This window comes from Heterocephalus glaber, unplaced genomic scaffold (genome assembly GCF_053883595.1).
Source record: "Heterocephalus glaber isolate CG9 unplaced genomic scaffold, H.glaber_assembly_v1.0 deba00001600, whole genome shotgun sequence".
In the NCBI taxonomy this organism is placed as follows: Eukaryota; Metazoa; Chordata; class Mammalia; order Rodentia; family Bathyergidae; genus Heterocephalus; species Heterocephalus glaber.
In genome coordinates this window covers 5,403,274-5,419,522 of record NW_028258372.1, presented here as the reverse complement: position 1 = coordinate 5,419,522, position 16,249 = coordinate 5,403,274, and positions in this window count along the sequence as shown.

Genomic DNA, 16,249 nt, shown 5'->3' with positions numbered 1-16,249 from the left:
TAACATTTTGCAGTTATTTAAACAAGACGGGAGCCGGGCATGGTGGTGCTCGCCTATAATCCTAGCTACTGGGGAGCCTGAGGCAGGAAAGCGAGTTGGAGCTAGCCTGGGCTAGTAGTTCAAGGCCAGGGTGTACTGCATAAAGAGACCTTCTCAAAAACGTAAAGCAAAACAGAATAACCAAAAAAAGTTTTAAACTTTTTTCACTAAGAAAGCTTTAGTGAGTGTCTTTATACATAGTGTCTGTGGACAAGTGCAAGGATTTCAGAGGATGGGGGTGGCACTCGGGTAGAATGGATGCCTAGGAAGCACTTTGGACCTGCACCACAAAAACAAAAACCCAGGGTTTTTTTTGTAGTTTTTTTTTTTTTTTTTTTGAGACAGGGTCTCACTATGTAGTTCAGGTTGGCCTTGAACTCAGGGCGATCCTTCTGCCTCAGCCTCCTGAGTGTTAGGATTACAGGCATGCACGAGCATGCCTGGCTACAAAAACCCAATTTCTATTAAGATTCCTGGAAGTGGAATAACTGATCCAAAAGCATATAAACATTAACAATTTAAAACACACAGTGAATTACTACTGACTTCCATTTCCCATCAGTACTGTGTAAAGTGACTTTCCTCACAGCCCTTCCAGAACTGCATATGGTCATATTTTATAATTTTTGCTGAATTTGGGGGTACAATATGATGTCTTACTGTTTTAAACTTTCCTGATTACTATTAGTAGTAAGGTTGAGCATTCTTTCAAATGTTTACTGCTCCTTTTTATAAGAATTAACTGTCCATACCTTTTGTGCTTTTAAAACTTTGGTTGTGGGGTTAGGGGTGTAGCTCAGTGCCTAGAATGTGTGAGGCCCTGGGTTTGATCCCAAACACCACAAAATAAGTAAATTAATAAATTTAGTTGTGTAGGGCCAGGGATTTAGCTCAGTGGTTTTGGCGCCTGCCTCACAAGTGCAAGGTCCTGAGTTCGATCCCTGGTACAAAAAAAATTTTTTTTAATTAAATAAATTTAGTTGTATATGTGATTTTTTTTCTTGGTTTATAACAATTCTTGGAAATTACAGTTTTTTAACTCTTACATGTGTAAAACTTTTTTTCTAGTTCACTTGTTAGTTTGTCTATTCAGTCATATTGCAGACATTTTAACTTTGTGCGTGTGCGTGTGTGTGTGTGTGTGTGTGTGTGTGTGTGTAGTCAAATCTGCCAATGTTTTCTCAAGGTTTTGAAGATTGCCTTTTGGTTAAGTAGATCCTATCCTCAGTCACAAGTAGATCCTTTTGACTTCCATAATGAAAATGTACTCTCCTAATTTTGAAAATAGTCTGTGCTCCCTTCTCACTTATAATTTTTATTCTTTTCTTTTTTCTTAAAAGACTAACCTTGATTATTTTATTAACTGTTTTTTTGATATTTGGTTTTCTACCTTCCATTTTTTTCTAATTAAGTGGTATCTTTTCTCATCTTTTTTAGCTTTTCGAATTGGCTAGTTAATTCACTTATTCTCCATCTTTCTTAATTTCTAACGAATGTATTTAAAACTGTAAAATTTTCTTTGAAAATCATTTTACCATGTTATAAGCTTGCTAATGTTCAGGGAAGGTGATAATGTTCAGGGGGCTCCCTGGGAGGAAAAAGTGCTGTTGTCTCAGGGTTTAAGGACCTCAGCACCACTCCAACATTTGAAATTATTTTCCCCAGCGAAGCCAACAAACATTTACATTTTTTTTTTGACATATGAATGTTTTTAAATACCAAACTTTAAAAAATTGTTTTAAAAACTGAAATTCGTTCCCCTAGTATTTCTAAATGTTGGTGTTATATCTGCATGGACAGACTAAATACACTAAACCAAAATTTTAACTGACAAGGTGTCATGATTCTAATTTAAAAAGGTGTTTCAAAACCAAACCAAACAAAACATATACCAGTGAGTTGCTTCATGTTACATTTCACAACCATTGTGTTAAATGTTTTCTCCTCTACAGAAACAAGGTCCTTTCTTCATGTCACAGCTGCACTTATTCCCTGCTGGATGTTTAAGGTGTCAGCTGGAGCCTGTCCATGGTGACGCCTGAGGTTTCTGAGTTTCAGCCCAAGGTAGGCTGGGTCCTTGCTGAGGACCACACTTGCAAGGGAAGGGGAGGGAGAAGAAATCACAGATCAAATGCTTGAGACTGTTTCACTCTCTTTGAGGCTTTCTGTTTCTTGGTGATGTGTTAAAAATTTCATCCTCCTCTGCTTTAGGTTTTCAATTTCCTCCTCTTGACTAATAGTGCTGTCATCTTCTTCAGCATCATTTTTTTGAACAAGCATTTACATTTGCTATGTATGTGTGAATAAAAAAAACCATGTCCCTCAAACTGACCATAAGATAAACCAGTATGCAGCATCCTTCCTGGATATAATTACAACTTTAGGCCAAGAGTGGTAGTGCACACCTGTAATCCCAGCACTCAGGAGGCTGAGGCAGGAGGATCTCCATGAGTACAAAGCCAGCCTGGGCTACAAAGTAAGTTCAAGACCAGCCTGAACTACATAGCAAGATCTTGTCTCAAAAAAAAAAAAAAAAAAAAAAGGCAATTTCTGAGGTAAAGTAGTTCAACTGGAAGCAAATAGGGTGACTTATGAAATAAACTAGACAAAATTAAGAGGTGTTCAATGTGCTAAAGGTTAATTCTATAAACTGATAGGGAAAAGTTTTCGATAACTTAGTAGATTGAATATTAAGGTAGTTGTAGAAGCAAAATAAGTAAGGTGTTCCTTTAAGATTTGCTTTTCCTGTAACTCTCATTGTTTAAGGTTATGATAATCTGGCTCTTTAACCAGTGTCTTCATTAACCTAACAAAGTTGCAATGGCAGGGTGAATTTACAATGTATATGTGCCTATCTTGTGTCTGTGACTTGTAAATAGGAACTGGAATTGTATTTACACATCAAAGACCACTAGGGATGAGATAAGGGCTAAAAAGGATATAAAAAGGGAAACGCTGAACAAAGGAGTGCTCGGAGACTAACCAGACTGCTGAGAGACTAACCAGACCATTTCTGGCAGTCCCGCCTGCTAGCGAGTAGAAATTTTATTATTTTACCCACATTCTGTGTCTCCGTGTATTTCTTTCCAAGATTTCTGGAACAAAACCTTTGTGTCTTTCCTAACAGTTTAACATACTATGTGCAGTACATGTTCGTATGAATTAAAACATTTTTAATCTAGATTGTAAGTTCCTGTGGATGGAGATTTATTCAATAAAAGATAAAAAAATGGAAAAGAGAAGTAGTAGAGATGAGCACAAGGCATTTGTCCTCGTCAGAGCCTCTACCTAAGTTACAGAAGAGGTAGGCTGGGGTGTAGCTCCATGGTAAATCGCTTGCCTAGCCTGCGTGAGGCCCTGGGTTCCAACCCCAGCACCATGAAAGCCCCAGTAACGAGGCAGAGTAGATGGTTTGTCTCAGAAGGGTTGGGTGCTAGCTTCCTCCACTTTATTCTAGTTTGCCTCTTCTACTATTTAATTTGTTCCCCTATATTTGTAATTGGGGCAAAGCAGGAGGTTTGAGCGCTTAATGTATCCCATACATGTTTGAATCCATGATTTAAAAATTTTACTTTATTCTTGTCAAACACAACTGACTTCTGTCTACATTTTCAAAGTGGTTCCAGGAATTGAACTGAGGGCCTGGTACATGCTAGGTGAGTGCTCTACCACTGAGCTACACCCAGCCAGGCATTTATTTATTTATTTGTTTGTTTGCTCTCTGAGACAGAGTCTCACTGTGTAGTAGCCCTGGCTGGCCTTGAACTTTCATTGATCCTCCTGCCTCAGCCTCCCAAGTGCTGGGACCATAGGCCTGCACTACAACGCTCAGCTTCGGCATTATTTTTTTAAAATAAGAAACGAGGGCTGGTGGTGTTAGTGGTAACATGCTTGCTTAGCACATGAAAGACCCTGGTTTGATGCCTGCTCCGCACAGCCATAAAAAGGTAAGTGAACGTGAGGTGGAGCTGCGGCAGAAGCCGTGTGCACTGTTCCCCTGGAGCGTACGGACTGAGGGACACGGCGCAATGTGGGGACATTTGTCACTGGGCGTGTGGCAGTGAATGGCGACCTGCTATGTCTCGGAGTTGTCCTTGTAGCTGGATTTCAACATCAGGTTGCTTTGCTGATTGGATCGTAGCTTTAGCTTTGTAAATTACAGCTGGCTTCCTTGCCCTACTCAGATCTTGAATTTCGCTTTCACTCGGACATAGCGAGCCTTCTGGTGTGGAAAAGTGCTGACCACCTTCAGGCTGCACGGTTCAAGGGAAGGAACATGGCACTTCTCTGATTTCTCTCTGGATGTCGCCACACCTCCTCTTCATCTCTCTCACGTATTCTGCCGGGGCTGGTGGCGCACACCTGTGATCCCAGCTACTTGGGAGGCTGAGGCAGGAGGATGGAAAGTTCAAGCTCAGCCTAGGCAATTTAGTGAGAACTTGTCTTAAAGTAAAATAATAAAAAGAGCATTCCTGGGTTCAAGGCCCAGTATCACACACACAGAAGTGATCAGCTACTGGTTCTTGGCCACTGCTCCTCAGCAGGCGACTGGCAGTGTCCCATCAGCATCTTCTCACCTCCTTCTGTGCCGTCTGAGTCCCCTGTCCCTCTTCACACAGCCTCTCCTCGGTGAGGCCTGCGATGGTGGCTTCTTTTCTGGAGCAGTGGTGAGGATGGACCCCTGCCGATGACTCTGAATGGACTGTCCTTTCTCTGTGCTTCCTAGGAGTGGGCTTGCAGCGGGGAGCAGCCCACCGAGGCCTGGCACTCATGGGGCACTGTCACCAACAGGAGGAGTTGGACAGTAGCAAGTTAGGGCTTGGGGAAGTGTTAGGGTGCTATGGCTGTGTCCAGATGTCCCCCAAAGCCTCACGCGCTCACAGGTGGGGCTTTTTCAGAGGTGGCTGGATCTACAGTGTGTGTTGTGTGATTAAGGGTGTGTGTTACTGAATCAGTCCACTGATTGGGTGGGTGCCGCCCCAATGCAGGTGGTCCAGAGAGAGTATAAAAGGGGCAGAAAGAAGCTGCTAAGGCCCCTTGCTTCCCCTCGCCTGCCTTGCCCGCCTGCTTGCTGTGGACTGTTTCTCCTCTGCATACCCCTCTGCCATCCACCCTGCCTTGGAGGCAGCCAACTCCAAGCTGAAACCTCCACAGACTGCGCTACATAAACCTTCCCTCCTTTACTTTGGGTGTTGGGTATTTTGTCTTAGCAGTGAGAAAAGTAACTAAGACATGGGGTGTATGCAGGGCCAGGGTGACTTCTGATGTGGGGGAGAGCAGCCCTCGTGGGGAGATGGCTCAGAGGCAGAGCTAAGAAGGAATCACCTTGAGAACTGGGCTGGGGAGAAGATGGGGAGAGGAACAGGGTGTGTAGGGAGACTCAGCTGGGGTGGGGTGAGGACAGGGGCGGCCAAGGCGTTAGGCAGGAGGAGGATGCAGTTAAGGAAGTGGGGTGCCTGAGCCTCTGGCTTCATAAGCAGCTGTGAGGTCTGGATGCTAAGTGTGAGAGAAGTTGCTGAAATCTAATTAACATAGTGAGATTTATATCTGTTTTTTAAAATTCTGGTACTGGAGATTAAACCCAGGCTTTGTACATGCTCCGCAGGTGGTCTACCACTGAGCTACTTTTTAATTTTGAGACAGGATCTCAGGGTCTTAGTAAGTGGCCCAGGCTGAGTCTTGAACTTGCCATCCTCCTGCGTAGGATTTGTATCTTAAAGCCATTCCTGGCAGCTTTGTGGAGAGTGGAGTAGGAGGGGGTTGGGGAATAAGGAAAGATGCCTGGAAGCCACAGAGGAGGTTTCCTGGATGCCCAGATCATAGCAAAGAAATAGGTACAGCATCTTACAGGTTGCTTCATACCATCACCCTGCGTGCTGACACCAGCCGGGGTTGAATTCTGTAGTGTCACAGGATCGCAGCAGTCTGGGTCTTTCTCACTCCCCTCTCAAAAAATTAAAGCATAACTCCTCTTTTTTTTTGGTACTGGGGATCGAACTCAGGTCCTCGTGCTTGCAAGGCAGGCGCCGGAACCACTGAGCTAAATCCCTGGCTCATAACTCCCCTTTAATTGTTCAGTTCGTCTTACACCATAGGCTCTTCTTTAGAGAGTATCATTCTCGGGGAATTGCAGCTCATTAATAATGCGTTTGCCAAGCCAGGTTCTGGTGCATATCTGCTATCCCAGCACTGCAGAGGCTGAGGCAGGAGGGAGGATTGTGAGTCAAGCCCAAGGCCAGCCTGAGTGACAGCGTGAGTTTGAGGCCAGCCTGAGAAAGACCCTGTCTAAAAAAATAAATAAAAGCAGAGCTTTGTATTATTTAAAAAACCTTATTGTAAAATAAGACTAGCTTATTTTTAAAACAGAATTTTGCACTTTAGAGAGTCACTCGTACAAATCTAGAGACTGAACATTGTACATATATGAAAATATAGATGAATTTTTTAAATGCCTAATTTCAAAGTACCCTCATTGTTGAAGGTAGTCTCAGACAATAATCATAAAGCAGAGTCAGGAAGATAAACCTATGGCAAGATGATGCATTAGGAGACTATCACTGGAAACTCACAGTAGTTTTCCAAGATGAGGGTAACAGGAAATGTAAATTAAAACAACAATGGTGCTCCTTCACTCCTGTTACTCTGATATGTTGCTGGTAGGGTGCTAGAGCTAGAGAGAGATCTTTCCATAGAGATCTGAGCAGTGCTGGGGGTGGACCAGAGCCTTGTGCATATCAGCCAACTGCTCTACCATGGAGCGCCACCCAGCTGGGCCGTATGCTGGCAGGGCCCCTGGCATTTTCCAGGAAAGATGAGGACAAGAGTGTCATGTGACTCAGCAGTTCTTCTCCCAAGTCCATAGCTGGCTGACCTCCGTGGTCCACCAAGTGTTACTGGTTTGCCCTGAGGTAAGTACAAAAATTAAAAGGACACCTTGAAGATGGGTGTGGTGGTGCATGCCTGGGATCCCAGCACTCAGGAGGCTGAGGTAGGAGGACTGCTGCCTAGGATACTACTATTTGGGTCTCTGGCCTTGGGCCCCGATCACCTGCCTAGGGACTGCAATGCAAGGTGACAGAAAGACATGGAAATAAGATTTAGAAAGATGGGCATCTGGGATTGTCTGAGCTGAGCTGTCAGCAAAGATACTAGGCACCCAAGACCTCCAGTATTTATTGATTACAAGTGTGGGAAGAAACAGGGCAAGGTGTATGCAAGACATCTGGTGATAGCAGTTATCACAGGCAAGGCTCATAAAAGGGGGGCAAGGCATTCCTGCCGAAGGAACAAAGGGAGACCAAGACTGGGTTATAATTAACCAGTAACCCATCAGGTAGGTGGGGGGAGGCCATAATTCAGGGAAAGAAATTTAGTTGGAGCCACACTATCCTCAGCTGCAATGTTATTTCAATCAGGGCCCAGCAGCATCAGAGACCAAGACTTAGATCTCTGTTACAGCTGTTGGCGGAGGGGATATGTTTGCCTGCACGGCATCTGATGGGCCCACATGAGTCACATGGGCTTTGGTCAGGCTCCTAATATAATACAGCTGAATTATGGGGAAGCAAGAAGCCTGTGCCACTTATAGCCTGCTAGTAAATTGGGCAGGGGGTCAGCTACAACTATATAGTGAGTTCAAGTCCAACTTGAACTTCATATGAAGACCCTGTCTCAACATCCCTTCCCCCAAAAAAGGTACACAATGAGAAAACTTTATAGCCACTTGACATTGTTGACATATCCAAGGAAGTGATTTTTATATTTTACAAAATTATCAATCTGTGATAGATTGAAAAATTTAAAACCAAAGTGGGTATGATTTGTCAAAATAGTTTGAGAAGTACTGCTTCTTTCAGACCATTGCTTCTTTTCTTCTTCTTTGTTCTTTTTCTTTCTTTTTTTATAAACTGTCTTCCTTTATTTATTATTAGTTTTTTGGTATGGGGGATCGAACTCAGGACCTTGTGCTTGCGAGGCAGGTGTCAGAACCACTGAGCTAAATCCGTGGCCCTCTTTTTTTTGAGACAGGTTCTGGCCATGTAGCCCAGGCTGGCCTCAAACTTGCAGTGATCCTCCTGCCTCAGCCTCCTGAGTGCTGGGATTACAGGTGTGCACTGCCATACCTGGAGATTACTTCTTTTTTTTAAATTAAATTCTTTTATTGGTACATTATAGGTATACAACACAATTACATTTCTCATTGGGAATTGTACCTTTACATGATGCATCTTGGTTCTTATTTTTTCCCCATTCCTAGCCCTCCCTTCACCCCCTCCACCCTTCCCTGTTTACAAAGACTGTATTTCCATTTCTCATCATTTTTCCTTTCCCTTCTTTCCTTTCCCCTGCACCTCCCACTACCCCTACCCCTTTGGACCTTTTCTTCCTATTTTGCATTATCGATTATTCATTCTAATCATTGGTACATTTTAGGTATACAATATAATGACACTCATCATTGGAAATTTGCACCTTTACATAATCTCTCTTGGTTCTTATTTTTCACCATTGCCCAGCCCTCCCTTCAACCCCTCCATTCCTCCCTATTTACAAAGATTTTGTTCCTATTTTTCCATTTTCTCATATTAATCCCATTCCCTTCTATCCTTTCCCTTAGCCCTCCCACTTCCTTCCCCTTTGCCCCTTTTCTTCCTATTTCACATTACCTATTATACCTTTAGTCCTTATTTACACTTTCAGTTTCTCACATGAGAGAAACTATTTGGTATTTATACATGTGTGTCCTATTTATTTCACTTAAGAGTATTGCCTCAATGTGCATCCACTTAGCTAGAAATGTCTCTAATTTCTCATTTTTTACCTGGAGATTACTTCTTAAACTTGCTTTGTGCACACATTACCTATTGTGAAAGTTCAGGTTCTAATTCAGCAGGAATTTGTGTTTCTAGTAAACCCCCTGGGGAAGTGGGTGACACTGAGGCTGCTGCTTGCTTTGTGGACCAGAGTAGGAACAGCAAGACTCAGAGATAAAGAGGAGGAGGCAGGAGGGAATTCACAGCAGCTTTACTGTAACAGCAAGTGTCATAGGGCTAGGGCTGCAGCTCTGTGGTAAAGTACCAGGCCAGCAGGCGTGAGACTGTGGTTTAGTGAAAAAAAAAATACTGACTAGGAAAATGGATGAAACTATTATGTTAAAGACATCAACTTAATAGCTGCTTAATATAGAGATGTATAGATGGATATAGAGATACAGATACACACATATACATATGGCAGTCAAACAAACTGGAGGAACACAACATGGATGATTTACACAAAAATAATGTTAAGCAAAACGTAAGCACAAGAATATATAAAGAATGACAGTATTCAGATAGAGCTCTAAACTATGCAAAATAATACTGGACACAGGGAGGAACATACATTAATCAGGCCACCAAGAAATGCCTCGAAATGCTAGTAGCAAATTCAGGCAGTTTATAATAGTTAGATCTTAGAAACAGCCCAATGCCCATCAACTGACAAATGGATAAAGAAGTTTTTTTTATATACAATGGAATACTACTCTGCCACAAAGAAGGATGAGCTCAAGACATTTCTAGCTAAATGGATGTATCTTGAGACCATACTCTTCTTAAATGAAATAAATTGGACACACATGTAAATATCGCATTGTCTCTCTAGTGTGAAAAACCAAATGTGGAAATAAGGAGCAAAATGTGTAATAGATTTGGGGAAATGGGAAGAAAATGTTCAAATGGGAAGGGGAACAAGGGAGGGGGAAAGGAAGGCAGGGACAAGGCAAAAAGTGAAAATAGAAGGAAAATGGAAATAAAATGGCTCCCCAGCTGAAAGGCTAAAGTGGCCCGAGAGCTCATCTGTGTAAGAAAGGCTGTGATGAGCCTCCTGGGTATGTGTAATAAGCTGTGTTCAGCCCAAGGTGGGGCGCTGCTGGCTGTCAGTCTGATGTAATGAACCAGCAGCACACGTTAACGTTATACAGGGACTGCTTGGACTCAGTGTTGGGATGCTGAGCCTGAGCCCATATTTCCCTGAAGAGAATCATGCAGTTTGTATTAGCTCTGTGTTTGGAGTGACTTCACAGAACATGACTGCGGGTAATAATGGGGCCCGACTTGGTCATAGCATTGTGGCTTTTCTGGTCTTGAGGTGTTGGGAATGGAACCCCCCTGAGCTATACCCCTGCCTGACTGTAGACTCTCATCTGGTTATGGAGGTTGGTAATATTGCAGATAGGTAAGTTAATTAGATATCTTGTTGGCAGTTAGACAGGGTCAGCCCACCAAGGAGCCAACATGGAGGACACTGAAGACACATTCACTGAAGGCCAGCACTGTAAGAGGAGAAAAACCATCACACCCATGTAGGATAAATAGCAGTGACTGATATTCTAAATAGGTATCAATCACCTGGGTGGGGGACAAAGGTCTGCCAGGAAAGATCCCTGACCCACCCCTTACCACTGAAAATCCTTGCTCATTCCTTGTATGCTTGCTACTGACTTGTTTCCCTATTGGATCCCCATTTAATCAATATTACCTAAGCAAGTATACTTGTCATAATCTTATTGGTTGTTCATAGTTTTGTCCACCTTGTGATTTCTCATTGGATCAATATTACCTAAGCAACTGTACTTGTAATCTCACTTGTTGACTATAGTTTTGTCCCACCTTGAACCCGCCACACCTCATGGCTTTGTCCCATAAAACATCTTTGCGAAGTTGGGTGAGCAGGCAACCCACTTTCTGTCTCCCTTCTGTCTCTCTTAGACAGAAGCTATCTTTCTCAATAAATTCTTCCTACTCTTGATCTCCATTGTTCCTAGAATTCATTTTTCGATTTTAGAGAACACGAACTTGCATTTTGGATATCTAGCAGGTTTGGGAGTTGCATCTCTTCCCCCTATATCAGTAAGAGGGAACGATGTTTTGAAAAAACCAAGCCAAAACACTCCCCAGCATCTAACCGAGCTACTTAGCTGTAAACTGACAAAGACGGCAGTGTTCTGTAGCTGGTAGAGCCTTAGCGGACCCATGCTCTCTAGAACAGCAGTGCTGACTCAGCTCTGAAGTCCGCAGTAATTTTAGTGTCTGTTACTTTGTGACCTTCTCTGAGCTGGCTGGACACACTCGTGGTTAAGATGGGGGACAGTTGGATTTGGGGTCAAGTCTCGGGATGAGTTGAGGCAGATCTCCGTGGCTCTCTGACTCTATCTCATCTGTAAAGATGGTGATGACGGCCCACAGTGGCTAACTGCGAGCACATCTCCATCTCGAAGTGCAGATTGAATAATCCTCACAGAGCTCCGAGGCAGATGCTAACATCTACAGGGGGGAAACTGAGGCCCATGAGGTCAGAGGTCTCCCTCAGGTTCTCTTAAGTGGGGCTGGGGGCCCAGGGTGCTGGCCAGCGGCCCCCAGCTCCTTGGTGGCCCTAACAACTTGCTGTCTCAAACAGGGACGTGAATCCCAGTGTTAATAAAACACAGGGGATTTTAATTTTTGTCACTAGTGATGAATATATTGTTTCAAGTAGGAGTTTCCCTCAAGACAGGCGATTGTCAAAGGTTGTTGGAATTATTAAGCATGCTTTTATTCTTCCAGGGACTTTTAAAAAAATCAAGAATCAATTTAAAATGCAAAGTGAATTGAAAAAGAGGACTTTAAGTGGACGTTCTTTAAAAGCAATCTTCTGTGGAGCTTCTCTTGTATTTAGAACAGGATATTTGTATTTGAGAGTGCTATTTCTTTTTTTCCCCTTCTTTCCTCCCTCCCTCCTTCCATTTCTTTTCTGTCCTGGGGATTGAACCAACGGCCTTCACACTCAGCGGCATCCCCAGCCCTTTTTTAAATTTTATTTTAAGACAGAGTCTTGCTAAATTGCCAAGGCTGGTCTTGAACTTCCAAATCTCCTGTCTCAGCCTCCTGAGTGCTGGAATTACAGGTGTGTGCAGTTGGGTCAGGCTGACAGTAATATTTCAAAAGCGCAATGTTAAGCCAAAATGCTGAGAACTGTCCACTGGTGTTGGGAGCATTTCTACATAAATTTTGGGGAAATATCATTTCATAATTAAAGTATGACTCTAGCTGTCTGAGGCTCAAAGTACCTTGCCCCTGAGTCGGCTATGGCACATGGAAATCTAACTCTGTTTTGCCTCTGGTCACAGCTGAGGCCTGAGGATCCTTGAAGCTGTGATGCTCAAAGGCAAGTTTACATCACCTGAAGATGTCCTGGTTCCTGGATAACACAGTAATAATACAAAAGAAAGGTCTCACCCGGGGAGGGAGGCATTCCTCATCAGCCAGCTTATCTGCCTCCTGAGGTGGGAATGCTCTCCTTCCACCCTCATCAGCATGAGATTTGCATCCACACAGGATCAGACATGAGATCACTGAGGACCCCGAAGTCACCCAATACTCCCTCCATTTATTGTATGTCCCCAATAAATGATGGCTAGCTAGGAGAGTCTTTGTCTTTGCCCACTCTGAGGCACTGACCCCCTGGCCCCCATATACTTTGAAATTATGCAGGTCCCTAATTGTCTTTTTTTCTTTAGGCCTTGTTGTCCCCCTTTCTAGGCCATCAGAGGAAATTGGCCTCTGCTATGCTGGCAACAATATAAACTAAATTTGAAAAAAGGTAAGACAAATGGGCTGCCTTTTGGTTGAAGCACTATGGAGGAAGAGAGGAAGAATAATAACAAACGGTGGTATTTTACTTGAGAACAGCTGGAAAATACCCCATCCTGTCATTTTGGCCTGGACCCAGATAAAGAACTTTCTTACCGCCAGCACGCAGCAAATCTACTCCAAAACATGGGACAACGTCTTACTGTCTCACAATTGATTATCAACACTGCTATAGTATATATGCATCGATTCTACATGAATCAGTCTTTCACACAGTTTCACCGAAACTCTGTGGCTGCAGCAGCCTTATTTCTAGCTGCTTAGCCAAAAAAATTGGAACGTGTCATCAAGGCAGCACATACTTGTCTTCATCCACAAGAATCACTTCCTGACACCAGGAGTGAGGTAGGCAATTAATTACGAATCTGTTTTTCTTTCTTTTTTAAAATTATATTTTAATTTTAACAAAAAAATTAAGTTTTACAGTGAAAATTTTTTGAATAAAATTGAAAGATGCAGTAAAGCAAAGAGGAACAGAAACAATCTGCTGAAGATGAAATAAGTAAAACTGTTGAAGACATAGGTGTAGGCAAAAACTTTCTGAATAGAACCCTGGTTGTACAAGAAATAATATCAAGAATCAGCAAATGGGATCCCATCAAATTAAAAAGCTTCTACACAGCAAAGGAAACCACTAACAGAGAGAAGAGACAACCTATAGAGTGGGACTCTTCAGATAAAAGACTAATACCTGGAACATATAAAGAACTCAAAAAATTCAGACTTCCCCCCACAAACTTAAGACCCAATCAAAAAATGAGCATCTAAAATGAATAGACACTTCTCAGATGAAGAAGTACAAATGGCTAATAAATACATGAAAAAATGCTCAACATCACCAGCCATTTGAGAAATTCAAATTAAAACAACACAGAGATTGAATCTTGTTCCAGAAAGAATGGCTACCATCAAGAAATCCACCAGTAACAAATGCTGGAGAGACTTCGGGCCAAAAGAAACCTTTCTTTATTGTTGATTAAAATATAAATTGGTCCAACCACATGGAAGTCATTATGGAGATTCTCAAAAAATTAAAATTGAAATTTCATTTGACCCAGCTGTTTCTCTTCTAGGTGTCTTCCCTAAGGAGTTAAATACATCATACCACAGTGATATGTGCATACTCATATTTATAGCAGCTGAATTCATAATAGCTAAATCTTGGAAGCAGACTATATGTCCATCAACAGATGAATGGAGAAAGAAAACATATTTATATACAGTGGAGTACTATTCTGCCATAAAGAAAAATAAACTTGAGTCATTTGTAGGAAAATAGATGCACCTTGAGACCATAATGTAAAATGAAGGAAATTAGACACACAGTCTTAAATATTGCATGTTTTTTCTCTTATAAAAGAAACCCAGGGCATGCCCTACCGAGGTCGTGAGTCGTGCGGAACGTGCCCCAGCAACAACCCACTGGACACCCCCCCCCCGCCCGCTCCTCTGTACAGCCATCTGGTTCCACACTACAAAGATGCAGAGGACACGGGACCACCAGACCACAGTACTGAATCCTGCTACTCCCGGCCCAGAGGTAGGGGCTTCTGAGCTGCCTTCCCACTGCTCCTGGTCCAGAGGAAGGGGCTTCCTGGTCACCATCCCTCCCGCTGCTCCCAGCCCAGAGGAAAGGGCTTTTGGGCCACCATCCCTACCGCTGCTCCTGGCCCCTGTCCCACCTCTCCCAGCTCAGAGGAGTAATCCGTGCAGGTGCCAACAATACCCCCCCCAGTCAAAATGAGAAAACACATAAATAAGTCTCAAAACCAGACTTCCAGATTACCTACAGCAACCCCAAAGGGAAATGAGATGGAACACTCTGATACTCAACCACCTGGACCCACTGAACTGGCAACAAAAGGGGATCTGGAAAAAATGAAATCAGAAATAATTTCTCAGATAACAGGAGAAATTGTGCACCTAGTGCAGGACATGATTAATAAATCTAGAGAGGAGCTCAGGAACATGATGGAATCCCAACATAGGAAACAAATGGAATCCATAAAACAGATGCAAATAGATTTCCAGGAGATGAAAAACTCCATTGAAAGTCTACACAGCAGAATGAACCAATGTGAGGACAGAATTTCAGATATAGAAGATAAGATTGCAATTAGTGACCAGGAAAAGAAAAATTGCTTCCAAATTATAAGGGAACATGAGAAATCAATCCAGCAGCTGCTAGATGATGCAAAGAAGAATAACATAAGACTGATTGGAGTCAATGAAGAAACAGGAGAGAGTGCAGGTGACATAAAAAAACTCTTCACAGAAATAATGGCAGAAAACTTCCCAAGCAGGGGAAAAGAGCTTGACATACAGATAAGTGAGGCATATAGGACTCCAAATAGCCTTGATCAAAAAAAAAATCTACACATAGGCATATAATTGTTAAGATTCCAGAAACTCAACAGAAGAACAAAGTTTTCCAGGCAGTTAGAGAAAAGAAACAAATCACATACAAAGGAAAGCCCATCAGAATCACAGCAGACTTCTCAACACAAACCATCAAGGCAAGAAGAGCTTGGGGTGACATATTCCAAGCCCTAAAAGAAAACAGCCTCCAACCCAGATCGATGTACCCTGCAAAACTATCTTTCAAAATTGATGGAGAAATAAGATACTTTCATGACAAAGAGCACCTTAGGAACTTTGTGAATACCAAACCAGCACTCCAAAGAATTTTACACAATATTCTAGGAATAGACATTGAGGATCACAACCCCAGGAAGCAAAGCAGAATGAACCCATCTGGCATGACAAGAAATTAAATGTAAAGGGGGAGAACCCAACAAAAAGAAAAAGTCATGGCAATGAGAAGTCAATACATTTCAGTTATAACCATCAATGTTAATGGTCTCAATTCACCAATCAAAAGAAATAGACTGGCAGAATGGGTCAAGAAGCAAAATCCAACAATATGCTGCATACAAAAAACACAATTCAAAAGGAAACTCATAGACTGAAAGTTAAAGGGTGGAAAACAATACTCCATGTGACAGGAACCCGAAAAAAGCAGGAGTAGCTATCCTCTTTGCAGATCAAGTAGATTTCAAACCAACACTGATTAAGAGAGATGAAGAAAGACAATTGTAAAGGGAACAATCCAAAAGGAAGAGATGACAATCATAAATATCTATGCACCAAACACTAGTGTGCCCAACTACATAAAACAAATACTAATGGACATGAAAAGTCATATATACACTAATACAATTGTAGTGGGGAACCTCAACACCCCACTGTCACAAAAAGATAGATCAACTAGACAAAAAATAAGTAATGAAATACTAGAACTCAATTGAACTCTTGAACAAATGAACTTAACATGTTTACAGGGTCTTCCACCCCACAAAATCAGAATACACATTCTTCTCAGCTGCACATGGGTCATTCTCCAAAATAGACCACATAAAAATAGGGATGGAACCACTTCTTAAGAGATGAATCTGAGCACTCCAGAAAATAATATGCTTCTGTCTAATCATAAGTAACATGCTTACTATTGCACGAGATTATATTACAGAGTTGTTTTC